Raw genomic sequence first — 18,555 nt, 5'->3', positions numbered from 1 at the left:
TAAATGTTGCAGTGTACAGTGCTTCTTTTCGGGATTCCAGACACTACATTCCATTCCACCAGTACCCTAGTTTTCCTTTTTTTAGTGTCTCACTTGTATCTTTTTATCCTAAGTGGCACCATAGACATTCAAGAGATAGGCACCAGTAGACTTAGGAAAACCTGAAATTGATAAAAACATCAACAACAACCCTAAACAGCCCAGTGAGGACTGAGCATGCTCTGTAGCCATGGGATGCTGACTAGCCATTTTGGGAAATGGAAAATCAGGTGGGCAGGGGTATTGAATGGTGTGTTGTGGAGGAAGGCATGGCTGACTTAACTGGAACAGTGAACAGGAGCAGCTCCACACTGCAATATTTTTTATATTTTTGCAGTTGCCATTTGTTTCTTCTGCTATTGTTTCCTGCCCACATTTGCAGCATGGAACTTTCCAATCATCAATCCTTGCATATTCTTAGTTGATGTGTAGGTATTATTTTGGGTTATTATTGCTGTTGCCTCCCAGATGTACTGTGTAAAACTAATCATGTTTGCTTTTGCAAGAATGTGTCAAATTAATGAAATGTGGAAATTTAGTACATTTTTGGACTGGCATCTTAGACCATGCTTAGCTCTTGAGCTTTCAATACACATTATTATCTTGTGGTTTGTGGTAGTCCATTTGTTACATTTTCCTTTATTTCTAGTTCTTTCTAAAACAGACTGCACTGTTTCTAACTGAAGACAGGAATTCAGGGTAAGCTGTGGTACTTTTTTCTAATCTTCTGCACTGTCATTTCCTCCCACTTCATCTTAGGTTTCAGCGGGACTCAGAGTCAAGTGGGTGGGGAAAGTTTCTTCAGTAAAAAATGAATGCTGTTCACTATACCATAAGGCTAGAGAAAAGTTGAAGGGAAGCAAAGCGTGTACCTTGCAGAAAAGCTTTGCTGGTTCACACTCAAAAATAAAAATCAGTCATTTATTTTTTTGAGCCTTGCTTCAGCAGCTAAGCTGCTGAGACATGATGATCTGTGAAAGATTCTGATGGATGCCAATATTTCTGCCAAGCTGCAATCTTGTGCACCCTGATTTGGAAATAAGCTTGTCTGGAGACTTCCTTCCAAGTTAACCTTCATAAGAACAAGGAACTTTGGGACAAACTGCATTAAAAGCACTCTTGTGGGAGCTCATCCACACTTTGCTTTGTCGCATAAATTTGTTCCATTTGTTCCGTGACTTTTTTGGTTTCTATTTTATTCGTTTACCACTGAATGAGAACAAACGTCAATTTGCAGAAAGCCCAGTTGACATTTGTTCCAATTCAGCACTAAACAGCAGGTTTTCCCAGGGAAAGTAGCAGGAGAAAAGGAAAACCTCTCGGGCCCGTGCCTAGAAGTCACAGACCAAATACAAGTGTGGGTGAGCCCTTAGCATAGGAGCCAACTCCTAGGGGCCATGCGGGCTTTGGCCTCACAATCAAATATTTGATGGGCCAGGCGCCTGCAAAGTTGATGGGCATTACCATTCAAATAGTGTGCATGCACCGTCTCCTGTGATCAATTATGCAGGGAAGGGCTTACCTGGGCCCCCACAATATTTCATTCAAGTTGGCACCCCTGGCCCTTAGCTGGTTCCTCCTAAGCTGCAAATACAGGGTGAGTCTTTTAAAAGAGGCCCCGTGGATACGGAGTACACATGTTCCATGGGGCCTCTTTTAAAAGACTCACCCTGTATAAGGAAATAATCAACAGTGAAATATGCGTATTTCAAGTGACCCAGTCTCAGGGCATGGAGAAGAAGGCAAATGGAAGAGAATGAAATTATACAGAACTAAATTAGCACAGATAATTGCAGTGACTCAGACAATTATGAGGTATCAGGTGTAAAAACAATATATAATCAGTGATTTGTAAAGCAGGATCCTTCAAGCAACTGAAAGAACTGGCTCAGTCATTCAAGCATGGATCTTTTAGGTTTACTCGGTGCTGAATGCACCTTTTTTTAAAAAATCAAGCTGGAAACAGGAGACAATAGATCATAGGGACCCATGTAATCAGGCAAATTGTAATTTGCAGTTCTGTACTACCTGTGAAATACATTACCATGGGATGATGTTAAAAAGCAAGGAGTGGTTTAAGATGAAGAGTTAAAGTCATGAAAATCCAGCATAAACTCGTAGCCATGGACATGCAAGCCGTCCTCAATGTATCTAAAGCTCTTGTACCAGAGGAAATGAATCTCTATTAATCTCTTTATCCAGAAATTGTCCTTTGGTCTCACACTTCCTCTGAAGCATCTGACTACTTGAACAGATGGACCATGCAAACATTTGGCATGGCTCCTTTTTCTGCTTGACGTGTGTGTGCTAAATCTTCCTATTCTTTTTTCTTGAAGAAGATGCAGGTATTTTTTTTATAACTGTGCAGCCTACTTTCTTGTGGATATTCCACCCCCTCTGTTTTTTTAAGCAAGTAATTTCCCCCTCTCCTTCCTGAACACCATTACATTCTGAAAAATTGCACTTGGTTGCTGAACCTGCTGATTGGCAGCAATTGTAAGCTGTGACAATCAAAGTTGAGTATTTTGGGTGCCTATTGTGTTCCACTTGAAGAATGCTGCCCTTATTCTATCATGCTGTGGCTATGGCAATAGAAATTATGCACCTATTAAGTGAGGTATGTATCTTGTTACACAAACTGTCCCAATTATCCCAAACAGATAATACTTTCCTGGAAATGTCCTGATGGAATGTTCCATTGTTTGACGACAAATTGACCTGACATACTGCCTAATGCATTATCATAAATCTTGCTATTTAGAGAGCAGGCTCCCTTCAAGGGTTCAGCATGGGGTGTTCCTATGGGGAAAATACAGAATCAGACTCAGGGCGAATGTAGAGTTTCTACTGCCTCTACATAAGCTAAAAAAAAGCCTCCCTTTACAGCCTACAATCCATCATACAATAAACTGATAAAATAAATAGTCTCTAAATGGTTTGTTGCCCTAGGCAACCACTGCCTGCAGTATATTTGAGCAGCTCTGAATAAAGTATCTGCGCTTTATCTTTTTAACCCTTTACCGTTAAAGAACAATGGGGGGATATAATGTGAAGATTTTCTTCCAGACCTAAATAACAAACATTTTCGCATAATTTTAGTTCACCTTTCATGTTCTTGTTAATTGACATAACCTGAAATGAGATATATTTCATACATTTAGACTCTGACTTTCTTCCTATATACATAAGAATGCAAAATGTCACAATGCTCTAAGTTTGCATGACCACCAATAGGTGGCCTTGCCAATTATAGTGTGAGGATTGCCAGCCCAGCCCAAGCAAGCTGCTTAAAGAGTGTGGGGAGGTGCACAGTAGCATGGAGGTGGAAGGAACTGTGGGGAGATAGTAAGGGGGTGGGAAAAGCCACAGTAGGTGGGTGAGGTAGAGAACTCGCAAAGGGGACAGGGGGTTAGCAAGGAAGTCAAGCAGAATAAGCAGGGTCAGAGTGTTTAGTTAAGAAAAAAAAAACTAAATTGGCAGACACTAAAAGCCTGCAGTTGCAATGTTGCAGCCCAGCCCTATACTGCAAGAGGAGGTCCTCCTTTTTGCAGCTCCAGACAGCCTAGAACAAGGGCCCAGGTTTATGGAAGAGTAAAGAGGGGGTAAAAGATAAAGTGAACATTCCAAATAACAGCATGACAACAGGAGGCAGAGTGAGTGATTTAAAAAAAAAAAAAATTATTTAATCATTTTTCCGATACAAACAACAACTGCAAATACATATACAACGAAAACCATAATAAGAATAATAACACAATTTGACAATTCAGATTTGAATACACTGATATACCTATGACTATACCTTTTTAAACAATGTTTTCCCACCTCTCTCTCCTCCCCCTACTTCCCACCACTATCTGCCTTATCACTTAAATATTCGTTCCAGATTTCTTCATATTTATCCATTCATATTTTCCGTCGACATGCAGTTCGTTCATATGTAGCTAATCTGTCCATATTATCAATCCATGTGCTCAATGGAATCTTTTTGCGGCTCTTCCAGTTCATCAAAACAAGTTTTTTTGCTTCTAATATAGCACGGTATATCCTTTGTTTTTTGACCCCTTGAAATCTCCCACGTTTCCAGAATATAATTTAGAATTAAATTCAATTCCCCTAAATAACAATTTCTTTTTATTACTCAAGCAATGAAAGCAGGCAGGCGGTGGCACAAGTGGGAAAGCAGCTGGCCCAGGCAGGCTTTCCCATGCTCCTCATGTTGCCACTGCCACTTGCCTGCCTGCTTGCACACATACACAACAGGCCAAGGGAAAGCTGGGGTCTGAATGAGTGGGCGGCCCAGATGTGTGGGCAGGAAGTCAGGTGAATGATCCAGGCCAGCCAGCAAGCCTTCAGTGCTTCCCTTTGCTGCTGCCACCCACACATTCTCCCAAATTTCCCCATCTTCATCCCCCCCCCCAAAAAAAAATTCACCCCGGTCTCAAGATCCTGCTGCCATTTCTAGAGGAAAGCAGGATGAATAGGTTCTTCTCATCACCCTGCACTATGGCCACTTCCTTCTGTTGGCAGCGCAGAGTGAAGGAAAGGGGAGGTAGACTCACCCCTTTTTATTACACTGATATAGGAAGCAGTACTATTAGGGCTGAGTTGAATAAGACATAAAAGGTATCCAATAATTTCTGAACAATCCCTCAGTGGACATGCCATCAATAACTCACTGACCTATTATGCCATTCTCCTTGACCTCCATACTGTCAGAGCCTGATTCTCTATTTTATTACTTTATTTATAAGATTTCATACCCACCATTCACCATAAGTCCCAGGGTCACAGCAATATGATACAGAATTATACAAATGGATAGAAAAGTTATAAGGATTAAAAGAAATAAAACTGTTCCAGCCCCAACAGAGCAGTATAATTTCAGCAAAAGAGGTGGATTCCACAAAACAAAATACAGTCAAAGGCCTTGGTAAAGAGATGCTTCTTAAGCATCCTCCCAAAACTGTACAACAAAGCTTCTAGATGCTCATCTGTGGGGAGGGAGTGGCACAATTCAGGAGAAGCCTCAGAAAAAACCCTGTCCTGGGCTGCCATTCACCACATTGCTGAGGGTAGTGGAGTACTGACGCTTTGACAAACCTGTGTTGAAATCCTCTTAGAAGTTGGTTTATGTACTCTATTTGTTCTAGTTGGAGCCATTGCATGTACACCCACCTCTGTGTATGTATTAAGATTTATATAACACTGAAATATTTCTAGCTGATTTGGGCTACAGTGCAAGAGTATCTAAACGGGTCTGAAGAGTTGATCCCCTCCCCCTTTCATCAGAATCATTTTTGTCAACCTAATTGGAGTCAGACTGGTGGATGAGAGATGAGTCACATTTCTCTTCTCTCTTTGAGTTGTCAGAAATGCAGAATCAGACTTAAGAGCCCCAGTAAGTGGAAAAAGTTACACCTCTGCTTCTATGTATTCCCATTTTTTCTAGGTAAGCTTGGCAACTTCAGCCAACCGTCCATGACGGTTCCTCAGTTTGAAAAGCTCCTGCTTTGGTGGAGGAAGTTTTCATTATTATTTACAGCCAGTTGCTGTAATTTATTCTCATTAATTCTACTTAATATATCTCATTCTCCAGTAGTCTTAAATAATGTATGTTTATTCCCTTCAGTTTTTGCAGAGTTGAGGAGGTCTCCCCCCCTTGGCAATAAGATAGATAAGCTATGCCTTTATTCAGTTCTTTGATCTCCCCCACTCCCTTTAGCCCCTAGGTTTTTCATGTATTAAGCTTTATATAAATTACATAAAATACAGCATTTTTCTGAAGCAAGATATGAATTAAAATATTCCTAAAAGTTTCACAAGGGAGGAATTGTGCCTTGCAACAAAAATGACAGAGTAAGAAATCTGTGTTGCCTGAAAGATCTCAGAAACTGTCATTGGTGTCTTATTTGCAAAACCACACCAACACAAATCCACATTACTGAAATAAAAACATGTTAAGTTATGGCTTCACGACTTTGCACTCTACCTGGGAGTAAGCCTCATTTAACACAGGGCTGGGGTAGACAGGGCCCAGTGACCTAATGGGGGTGCAAATTGCTGTTTCTCTGGATATCAGGTTGATCATTTGATGGGTGGAAAGTGACAAATAACCCTCCCTCCTCAGCTAATCAGTACAGATCAGCTAAGGGGAGAGGTGTGTGCATGGCCCTATCTGTACCATACATTTAAAGAGGTATGATACCACATTAAAAAATAATAGCCTTCCCCTAAGAATCCTGGGAACTGTGGTTTGTTCAGGGTGATGAGAGTTGTTAGGAGACTCCTATTCCCTTACAGAGCTACAATTCCCAGAGTTCCCTTTGAAGAGGGATTGATTGTTAAACCACTTTGAGAAATGTGACTCTGAGAGGAATAGGAGTCTCCGAATCCTTCATGAACTCCGGTTTCCAAAATTCTTTGGGGGAAGGCCATGGTTGTTTAAAGTGGTTATCATTGTTCTTTAAATATATACTGAAGATGAGGCAAGTATCGACCTTTGTTTGAGAGTGTAGTAGCCACACCCACTTTTGCCTCACCTAATACTTTCATGTGGCCCCTGGAGGGTTGGCCAAGGGTGAACATGGCCCTCAGGCCCCAAAAAAGGCTTAGCCATATCTGCATTATGTTCAGAAGGTTAGGCACAGCAAATATACTGAATTAGCAACCTCTTCCCCACTGAATATTAAATGCTCACTATGGAAGTCTGGAACCAACGGCTTGCTCACAATAATAACTGAAAGACAGTAGTCCACAGTGTCATTTGTGCCAGCGACTGGCTAAGCACTGGGACACTGAGCAATCATCAGAAATAATTTTAGTAGCTAGATCACTCTAGAAACCAACTATAGTCTTGTCAGTGTTCCAGTGTGTTAGCTCACTGCTCTAGTAGGCATTATTTGACACCACTCTATGCAGTTAGCTTAACCTTCTCTACCAGCTGGAGTGCTGTTAAAAGAGCAAATAACAACCCTCAGAAGTGCCCCAGACATCATTCCAAAACACTGAATTAGAAGGGAAACTATTGCTTGGGAATCTAGTATGGTCACTTTCACCAACCTTGTGCTTTCCAGATGTTGTTAAACTGCATCTCCCATCATCCATGGCCATTGGCCCGTTGGCTAAGGCCAATGGAAGTTGTAGTCCAAAACAGAGCACCAGGCTACAGTCCAAACTCCTATATAAATCCATTATGTCCAAAGCATGGCCTGTCTGTGCTAAATGTTTGAATTCGGTTTAATAAAATGCATTGGAAACAGTTATGGGTTGAAAGAAATGACACAGAGCAGCTAAACAGATGGAGGGTATGTGTTCTGTGCATATACAACTGTTAATGTACAACTCCCAACACAGATATTCGCACTCAAGCATATAAAAGAGAATAGATGACAGCTTCCAGCTGATTCAACAATATTAAAGTAATGTTAAGTTTGGAAGACAACTTTCTTTTTCATTATGATAGCTGTTGTTTTGAAGTAAATTTTATCCTCAACCCTTTCAAAAATAAAATAAGTTACCTTCTACCTATAGGTGGTGGGTTGTTTCCAGTACTGGCATTGCAGTACACTAATGGAAAGCACTTATACTCTGGCAAAGTGAGGCACACAGTGTTTTCTGATCCCCCCCATACTACTGCAGCCCTTTGCACCATCTTCCGTACTATTCCAGAAAGTCCTCTGGTCTTCCAGGCATGAACTGCATAGCTCATAGCAGGGGGCCTGAACAGAGCGCACAGAGTCCTCCTTGAGGCAAGGAAGGGGAATATGTTGTTGCCAAGGGGGGTGGAAGGACACACAAGGAGGGCAGCCACAGGAATACACTGAGTGCAGCAGCCTCCAGTGACTTGTTCTATAGAGTACCTGTGGGTCCTAGTAAAAGGCCCCCTCAAAAGTCCAGGGAACCTGAGTGATTAGGAAGTGGCAGAGCCAGTGCCCCAGCAACATCAAAGTCCCTTCCCCACTACTGAGTCAGGTAAAGGCAGACAGCCCCCATCTACCATTCCCTTGTATTAAACAACAACAACAAAATGGCCATGTCAGAGCCTTTACTGATCAGCATCCCAGATGAAAAAGATATTGAAAGGAAAAGACAGGTGTATGGAGTTGCCAACCAGTCACCTCAGCTGAGCTCCTGTTCCTGTGCTAGGCAGAAGGTATGTAGATTTAGATTTCCTGGTAGATCTCTGAGCAATTTGCAGTATGTCTGCAAAAGTTTCTGACTCTCAGTTGTTTTATAACAGCCACAAAAAATGGCTCCCCATGCTGTTGAAATGGAGAAAAGCTTGGGAGTCAAGCTTACTAGAATCTATTCGGCATTAAACCGTAAGCATTGTCCCTGAGGTAATTAGAGCTGTGATATCAGCTTGAGGTGGACTGGTGTTGAAATCTTTATCTTAGAAGACAAATCTTGACAAAGGATTTCTTTTCTTAGCTAAATTAACCCATTGTTACGTTTGGTTCTGAAATGAGTTTCCATTAGATTGTATGGGGAAATGATTTGAACAGCCAGTGTCTCTTTGGGGGGAAGGCAAGAACTTGCCTTTTCATTTATAGCTAAACCCATTTATCTAAACCATGTATGTTTATCTTCCTAAATGTAACTGCTTTTCTGCTTTTCTCCTTGCTTTCTCTTTTTCTATGATTGAGGCATAATATAATCTGGATTATATTATATTATCTAATCTGTTAAGAATGCCTTAGTGTAATTGTGTAGAACAGATTACTAATTCTTCAGGCTTCACCCAGGTACAGTAGAGCACAGCGATAAGTATTACTATCTAAAACCAACTTTATTTTGTAATCAGTGTTTACAAATTGGCATAAAATCAGTGCAGTAAAGGAACATTCCACTAGGTGGATCTGGTGTTCTTCTAACAAAGTATCAAACATTCTAGCATCATGTAACTGGCATTTTATTTTACCATTGTGCTTATATGTATAAACAGGGTACATATCATAAACTCAATCTGACTATTTGCTAAATTGCTTAACTCGTAAGATGTTATTGACAAGTTAAAGTGGATATTTAATTCACTGACTAATAACTTTATTTCTTTAACCTTCGCCCGAAATCTTGAGTGTTTCTTGAAGGAGCTGCATGTAGAAATTGCATCAGTGGATGTTACTGTTTTTGCAGCCATGGCTTCACTTTGGCACTTTTCCCTGTTCTACTTTCAGCAGGAAATAGAAACACTCAGAAGCAGCTAGGAACTTCTGAGTATATCTGATCCCTGCCCAAAACAGAGCTCCTGACTCTAACATACTCTCCAGCATTTCTCCAATGAAAATAGGGACGTCCCATTCCATAATGATAATTTTACTATTTATACTCCACACATCTTACTGGGTTGCCCAACTCACTCTGGGCAGCTTCCAGCATATATAAAAACATAATAAAACATTAAACATTAAGCAAAACTTCCCTATACAGGATTGCCTTCAGACGGCTCTGGGGTCAGATAACTTCATATCCTCCAACATTTCTCCAATGAAAATAGGGACATCCTAAGCAAAAGTGGGACATTCTGGGATCAAATCAGAAACCAGGACAGCTTCTGTAAATCAGGGACATCCTTGGAAAATAGGGACACATGACTTTGGGAGGTCTGTAATCTGGTTAAATGAAATAGATCAACTTCTGGGAAAGGGGTTAAGTTAAGGCACCAGCACTAGACAATTGGGGGCTAACCCTACTTCCTGCTTTCCCAGTTTTGATTTTCTGATTAATTTTTTCTCCATACTGCTATATGCAACTCTGGAGGACATCTTACATCTAGAAAAGAGCACAGTGAGGGAATTTCCTTCCCCAATACCACGACCATAATTCAGGGTATGGAGTTGCTTTTACTTTTTAAAAACAGCATCTCAGAAGTTCTGATCATTTCTAGTTTGGCCTCAAGATCATAAGATTTTGATCAGAATCATTGGCATGTGGTCAGTGGACCAGGGGGACCAGGCTGGTCTTCCCAAAGCCTGGGAAGCTTGTGCCTGGTTTAGGGAGTGAGGTGCAATAATCCAAAGGGTCCAAGAGCCCTACTACCTTCCCAAAGCCCACCTGGCTTTAGGAAGGAGGAAGGAGGACTCCAGCATGCTTTCAGAGCCCTGGTGCTTCCTTCTCAAAGCCCAGGAAGCTTCTGCCCACCTTAGGGAGGGAGGCACGAGGCTTACCCACACAACGTCCCCCCCATTGGCCTTCCAAGCTGGCGCCTCTGGCCCTAACTGTTCCCCTACAAAAAATTTGACCACATGCCTCTGATCAGAATGACTTGAGGAGGATGAGGAAATACCATTCAAATCTCTGGAAAATCTCTGGATTGTTCATTCAACCTGAAAAATATCCATTGTTTAGAATACACATGATTTACAGACACAAATTTTCTCCTCTGTTGCCATCACAAAGTGCCACAGACTTTTCATCCAATGGAATTAACTCATATAATCCCCAATTCAGTATTATTATTATTAGGGGAAGAAATAAAAGATTACACTGTGAGAATAATTGTCTTACTAATAGTGACATATGTACGTGGGCCCTTATTTTAAAAACACTCCCTCCTTTACCTTTTTTTTAAGAAATCCATATCAAATGTGTTACTACAGTGTGAAAATAGAGGATATCCTGCAGGGATCCATTCTACATTAATAGAGGATCAAAAAAACTACATTTTGTAGCATATGCTTTAAAATAACATTATGGCTTATGCAGCTTTGGAATTAATAGTATCATTTAGAATACTGGGAATATAATATAAATGACATATGCAGAAATATTTGTTTTCCAATAACCTGTTTTTGTGAGGTGTAATTATCACAATAACAAAAAAATTGAATGTTTTTGCATTTGTGAAAGCTTTGGGTGGAATAGCAGGGAAGATGTGCAAACATCTTTTTGGAAACTGAATTATGTTAAATGTTGAAAACAGTGTTTAGATCCTGAAAGCAATACATTATATAACACCATAGATGAGAGTTTTGGATTAGCATTGGAAGAACAAGTGGAAAATCCTTTTTTCAGAAATTATGTTTTTAAAGATGTCATAGCAAGTGAAAGAAAAATAGAGATTCTTTATTCCTAGACTTAGCTAGCTCATCATTATCTGTATGAATCAGAAAGGAACAGTCTAGCCTTTCAGACCTTGGGGTAAAACCTCTGTGGATTAATTTTAATTGCAAGTAGAATATTTTTTTTCTCCAAAATACTGAACCCCCATGGCAATGATGTCATTTATATGGGTCAGCTGGCAAATGGAATGGATAGAAATGATAATATTAATTAAAATGATAGTATTAATTAAAATGGGGAAACGTTGGGTTTTTATAGAATATGGATTTGAATACATACATTTTGCTTCCAAAGTATCTCCAGTCTGTGCTTATTTTTGACTAGAGGTCCAGTGAGAAAGGTATGCTCAGACCACACACATGTCACCATTTTGATTGCTGAGTAGCAGAAGACACATGGCAACCACCATCCTAGAAGTAACTAGACATGCACAAAGGACAGCTAATGCAGCTTAGATCTGCAGCTGAATTCTGCCTAAGGAAACTCCAACTCCCTTAAATATTTGTCACTTGGGACAAAACTAGATCTGATGTAGGACATTCATGATCAGGACCTCCAGCATTTTTGTGAAACACTGGGGTGGGGGAATCAAAGTAGCCCTTGGAATGAGGGAGAAATCAAGACCACAGTGCTGTGGTTAGCCTATTTCCTCATGTGCCATTTTTCTGATCTATATTGCATCACTGAGCTACTATTTCCCCTGGGAGCGGAAAAAACCATGTGCATCCTTACAGATATCTGTTTTATCTATATCAAATAGCTGCTTCAGATGGGAGTTATTTAAACCAGTTAAATCAGTTTGCAGGGCATCCTAATCACAGAACTTTTGTATGTCACCTATTTGCAGCTCTTAGAGCCTTCATCAGAGACAGGTGAGAAGAAGGTATAAACTGTATAGTACATCCTGCAGATGGAGGGAACCTCCTGCTTTTCCAAAATAAAATTGTGACACGTGAAAGCAGTTGATTTCTCTGGTGACTACCCAATACTGTAGAAGCTTGTCAGCTCTACAAAAGGTTAAGTAATCTGTCCTTTGAACACTTCAACTTTAGAGAACTGTACTTAGCTGGCTGAGCATCTCTTCAGCCTCTTAGGTTATGAATTAAAGTTTTCTTCCCAAAATGAAGAGGCACCAATTTGATGTTGTTTTTCTGTGTATTAAATTTTTAAAAGGCACATCTTTTCTTTTTAAAAACTTTGTAAACTGGAATCTTTCTGCTGCATTGGGGATCTGTTCTGTCTGATCTAGCCAGACCTCCAGAAGGGTATCGATGTGGAGGGGAGGGTGGTTGACAAGGTAAGCCTGTTAAAATTATTTTATTTATTTACAATTATTTATATCTTGCCTATTTGCTCAAGTGTGCCATGATTGCAAATAGGATTAAAACATTCAGTTCTTCAATTTCAAGGTCAGAATTCTTCATGCCTTGTGACAGAAATGAACTCCAAATAACTTCCTTTCTACTGTGGAGTTCTGCCAGCACTTGTGCAAAAGCATCACTTCTTACTCAGAAGAATACCCCAGATTTCCAGAAAGGGGCACCATATCCCTGAGAATAATTCACTCAGTGTTCTCTTTCGATTTCAGTTTGGCAGGTGGTGGTGGTTTCTCTGCCTTTAGCTGCTGAGAGCAGGCAGACTGTGAACACCCTGCTGATGAATGCCTGAGAGAGAGAGATGTGCTGGGGATACTCAAGGAATCATAGAATCATAAAATTGTAGAGTTGGAAGGGATCTTGAGGGTCATCTAGTCCAACCCTCTGCTATGCAAGAATCTCAACTAAAGCATCCCATGACAGATGGCCATCGAACCACTGCTTAGTCTTAATCTTCCCAATCTCAATGAAACAAGTTTGGATTTAGGTATATTTCTTAATCCTCAATGTTTCACCTTTCCCCCAATTATTTTTTGTAAGCCACCAGGTAAATTTTGAGGGTTCCATCTGTGAAAACTGATCTTCCTTTTCAGACTTCCTAATAATAATAAGTAAAATGAACAGAAAGGGTTGGCTGGAAGACTTCACGCTTGGTGAATGGTTGTTAAGGCTTTACTTACTTCTATTGCAATCATTGCAGCAATTTGATTAATAATGAGCCTAACAGTTAATGTCACGGTTAAAAAGTTCACAGTTAATATCACAGAAAATGTTGTAGATAAAATTGTACTGCTATCTTTAAAAAGCAGAGGTTTTTAAAAAGAAAAATTTTCCAGCAATTTTGTTTAAGGTTTATGATATTAGGCTGTAGATAAATAATATATTACTATATTAGATCGTAGATAGGTTGCTTATTGGTTTTTTAAGGTGAATAAATGTCTGCATTTGAAAGTATTGGGGTAGGGTGGATATATATATATATATATATATCCAGTGGGTCTCACCAGTCCCCCCCAAAATTGAGAAATACTGGTCTAGTCTGCAAAAAGTTACCATGGAAGTAACCTAAAATCAATTTAAGTGGTTGCACTGGAAATCAGAGCAGATTTTCTGACTACTGTAAAAAAGAAACTCTTGGTGTCTCTCCATAAAATGAATCTGAAATTGGACTGGTCTTGATAAATATTTACATTCCTTGGCCCTATAAATGATTCCTCTTCTTTATTGGCTTTCCAGAGAAGGTGCCAAATGTATCTCTTGCAATTGACCCTTGGCTCCTCTGAGTAGTTTTTTCTTTGTTTTTATAGTGTTGTTTTTCTGTTTCGATTGACTGCTAAGTTTGTGTTATTTTTTATTTATTTCTCTTTGGACACTGCCTTGAGTGCTGTAAAGGCAGCTAATAAATTCTTTCAATGAATACAGTTTGATTTGGATTAAAGGGCCTAATCTCAGAAATGTTTGAGGCATATCATGTCCTGTAGGTCTGCTGCTATCTACATTCTATTCTCATTAGCACTCTAGACCAGGGGTCAGCAACCTTTTTCAGCCGTGGCCAGTCCACTGTCCCTCAGACCATGTGGTGGGCTGGACTATATTGAGGGGGGGGAAGGAATAAACAAATTCCTATGCCCCACAAATAACCCAGAGATGCATTTTAAATAAAAGCACACATTCCACTCATGTAAAAACACGCTGATTCCTGGACCATCCGTGCGCTGGATTGAGAAAGCAATTGGGCCGCATCCGGTCCACAGGCCTTAGGTTGCCTACCCCTGCTCTAGACCATTTGCTTAATATGTAAATGCTCTTTCTATATAGGAACATCTTCTATATCAAGCACTTTCTATTTGTACAGATACTTTCTGCCTGGCTTAGTTGTGAATCTGCCCCATGCAGCATCTCTGAGTTAGTGTATCTATACAGGAGAAAGGTGTGATTACTTGTGCAAATGTGCTCCTAATTCCTGCTTACTTGCAGTGTGTTGGCATTAAGCTATTACTGCTTTACAAAATACAAGGTGGCTTGGTTACAGCCAAGGATCTAAAATCAACTCAGCGTAATCAGACTTTGCAACATGGACTTCTGTGCAATATTGGTATGTCATAATTAGCTTACCCAACTTGAAACTGTATACAAACATATCTAGCTCTTTTAGAAAACTGTGCTTTTGCCCTAATAAACAGAGCACACAACGCACTTGTGAAACTTTGAGCTGAACTCTGTTGGCAAAAGCCTTAGATGTGATTAAGCAATTAATTTCAATTAGTTCTGTAACTTTAGTGCAAATATATTTAATTTGCAAACTACCAATGACACACTCCAGGTAGAAGCTGTTTACATACAAGAGTTTGCAAATCCTCAAGGATACACTTCCAGAGACACAACCAGATAAAGCACATGAGTGGGATCTACTCGTGTACATAACATTGTATCTTGATAGTGAAAGATCTCTTGGAGACTATCGTTTGAGTATGTTTGGTGGTCTGAAGGCAGGAGGTGTTCATTTACTATTGTTAAACATTCCACTTCAAAAGTTCTCAGCTGTATATGATCATCTCCACAAGCTTGGATTTGGAGACATGAACATGAACATCATCTAAATGATTAGAAAAGACAACTCATTGCATTCATTATAAGCCTTCATGGAGATTAAGTAGTTGTTATTTAGAGTTCTTACCCACCCTTCACCATGAAGTCCCAAGGCAGGTTACAAAGTTTTAAAATAATTGACTGAGAGGTTATGCTTATCGAAGGAGATATCCACAAAGCCCTGCAATGTATGGTGCCTGTGAAAATAACACTATTAGTGATGAGATCTGTGTATATGCCACGAGGAGCATTAGGGAAGAAATGTTTAAAGAATATCACAAGTTTGAGTTTCATCTCACTGTGTCTATGTGAGAGTGTCTCTTCGTGGATTTTGAAAACTTCTATGCATATATTTAGACTCTACTTGGCACTAAGCTCTTCCACTAAATGAGAGATTAAGCACACCTGCCCCTGTTCTATGTTGTGCCTTATCATGTGTCTTGGGGATCAAGTTCAGAAAGAAGTTGCTAGTTTCCCCTACAATTGTATGTTATGAAAAATAAAGCAAAGCAATAACACTCTACACCCCACCCCTTATGTTTTATGAAGGCTTGTTCTTCTGCCTTTTTTTCAGGCAGCTGGACAACCATATCTAACATAGCGCCCCAGCAGGAAATGCTCTAAAAATCCCTGGAAGCAGTGCCATCCAAGGACTTAATGAACCATCACTTCTCCAGCACTTTCTCTAAAGAATAGAAGATACATAGAGTCCTCCATTTGCATTTTGGGTAAGCTGCTTTATCACAGATTTATTCAAGCATAATTTTGGCTTACCTGATGCCTTTTGAAACTCCATGCCACCATGGGTTCTGCTTTGTTACAAAAGCAGTATATATAATATGCTACAAATAAACAAACCCCATTGTACAACAATTATTTAAAAGGCAATGGAAATCAGCTCTCTTTTAGATATACATTTTTACACAACATTTTATCCCTTAAAAAACAGCCACATGCTGACAAGAAAGTCTAAATTGACAGACCTCAGGATATACTTAACCTATATTTTCATTTTTAAACTGCTTTCCACCTAAATGATTTTCTGGAGGACTGGCGAAAGGTTAGCTAAGGGTGTTTTAATGATTTCATTTCAATAAAATATTATAAAATTAGTCATAAAGAAGTGACTGAGTCAACGTAGGGAAAATTAAATTACCTGAATACATTCATTCTCCAACAGATTTTTGCAGGTACTAGAAAAGTAGTACCTTTTTAAAAAATAATTCATCCTTTTATTAGTTCCATAGTGATTGATTACACACATTGGATCAAGACTTAGTCATCCTTAGAAGAGACTCACTAAAATCAATTGGACTTAAGAACTAAGCCCCATTGATTTCAGTATGTCTGTTCTGAGCATGTCTAGGGTAGAGCTTGGTTCCAGTCCATATTGATTAAGACTTTCCAGGGGGTAACTGTGTTATTATCTTGCAGCAAACAGAAGAGAGTTTTGTAGCAACTTAGAGACTAACAACTTTATTTTGCATTTGGATAAGAAAATTTAGGAAATCACCTTTAAAATCCTTGTAATGTGTTAAAAAGTCATATCTCTTCTTGTGGAAATTGGCTGCCTATCAAACCTACTTAAATGTCATGGAACTGAAACATATACAAAAAAGAAAGAAAGTAGCTTGCTTTTTTACTAATGTAACAAACAGATAAGATAATGCTGTGAAGTCATAAGTCAAAGAAAGGGCAGTAGGTTGTGAGCAACATCCCCAAAGTTGCATGAATTGCATTTTCAAGTTGCATACTTCGGACTGGTCATATCTCTTTTGTAACAAGCAGCGGTAGTGGAGATTACTATTCTAATTGGGGGAAAGCGGTGTCAACCATTTTCCTGCTGAAAACTTACCCTCCTGTGAAACTCCTACTATACTTGCTTCTTCAGGTGCTATTTGTTTCAAGTAACAGTCTCAGGGGCAAACACACAAGGGTGAAAGGATTAATGCCCCTCACCTTATGCTGTTGGCTCAGTCTAGATTGCTCCCTCTTCTCACTGTTTCACTCAGCTTCTCTGAGACCAAGCCACTTAAATGCCAGCAGTATCTATCAATGCACCCTTCATTGGAGAATCACTACAAATTGCAAATGACAGCTTGGTGGGCAATTTTCAGCAGGAAAATGATGTTGTGGTGGGAGGGTTAACCACTCCTGCCATACTGCAGTCCTTGTGAAGGCCATGGGCCCCCACAGCTGTCTTTTGTTAAGAAAGAGGCATGGTCAATAGTCAGCACACTCTTTTAAATGCAACTGATGTAACATGCAGTATGGTTCTCATTCACTGCTGTGTTATGTATTCACAAAAACCTTCACTAAGGATGGCTGCCAGCTAGCTACTGGACTAAGTTAAAGGGAGTCATTTTGGTATATAAAGCTTGGGATTAGGATATCTGAAACATCGCCTTATATACCCAGTTGATCACTGCTCTCTGCAGGTGAGGGCCTCTATCTATCTTATCAGGAGGTCCTTTCTGCACAATGTAAGAAACTTATGGAAACATCTGATTGGATCAGGGTGCCATTGAGATCCAGGAAAGGGTGAAGCTCCAACTTCTAAGTCAGGTATAGGCAAACTCAGCCCTCCAGATGTTTTGGGACTACAACTCCCATGATCCCTAACTAACAGGACCAATGGTCAGGGATGATGGGAATTCTGGTCCCAAAACATTTGGAGAGCCGAGTTTGCCTATGCCTGTTCAAAGTCTTGAGTTGTTTCACTGCTAAAGCAGTAACTCAAATCCAAAATTTCACCTTTTCTGATCTGGGAAAATAACAAGCTGTCATCTGCTTTTCACTGAACTGCTGATGGTTGGGATGGGACCTAGAGAGAAGAATACTGCACATATTTATCTGAGACTAAATCGCATTAAACTCAGTGGGGCATACTTCTGCATAGACGTGTAGAATTGCACTGTACAAAGCTCTTCATATTTCACATCCATTTGCAAGCACTTCCTTATTTCTAAGGACAGGAGGAACTATTTTGTGTAAAGTTGTTTTTATTATTTCATTCTATAATGTATATAAAACAGAGAGAACAACTATAACAACAGGTGAAAATTAAAAGATGAAAAACAAAACATCCTATAATGTCAGAATAAAAAAGTGCAAATTAGTTTTGATTCATCCAGGACACCAGTCCTTTCCACATATGGTGCAAGTAATATTACTTGCTTTATTGTTTTATTTGCTCCATGCTTGTAAAGGGGGAAATCTGCATTAGGGCTTGGAGAAATGACTCATTCTTCAAAAATAATTTTCTTTGGGCTCTTTGTGATAGTTCAGCGTTTCTATGGGTAATTCTGGTAGTATCATTAAGAAGATTGGAATGGCACATTTCCTGAATAAAATGATGAAAATGAAAAGTTAAATCATTTTTTTATAACTTCTAGAAAATTGCTTTCAGATAATCCATTGACATCTATATGTGAGGCAATGAACTTTCATGTTCAAGGCCACGTAGCTATACCTGTTCTTGAATGAG

At 39.6% G+C, this 18,555-nt stretch overlaps 1 protein-coding gene across 18 annotated transcripts in view; it reads left to right on the top strand.

The window, feature by feature from the left end:
• ANKS1B (ankyrin repeat and sterile alpha motif domain containing 1B) overlaps positions 1-18,555 on the top strand; it is a 318,652-nt gene that overhangs the window by 197,678 nt on the left and 102,419 nt on the right. For 2 of the 18 annotated variants that reach the window (XM_083400495.1, XM_083400491.1), the window contains exon 1: positions 15,643-15,796. The exons of the other annotated variants lie outside the window; for them this stretch is intronic. The gene's annotated coding sequence lies outside the window, so the exon portion shown is untranslated. Of the gene's footprint in view, positions 1-15,642; positions 15,797-18,555 lie in introns of those variants that run through there. 18 annotated transcript variants of the gene reach the window in all.

This window comes from Podarcis tiliguerta (assembly GCF_965153285.1).
Source record: "Podarcis tiliguerta genome assembly, chromosome: 10".
In the NCBI taxonomy this organism is placed as follows: Eukaryota; Metazoa; Chordata; class Lepidosauria; order Squamata; family Lacertidae; genus Podarcis; species Podarcis tiliguerta.
This window is presented reverse-complemented; position numbering and strand designations above follow the sequence as displayed.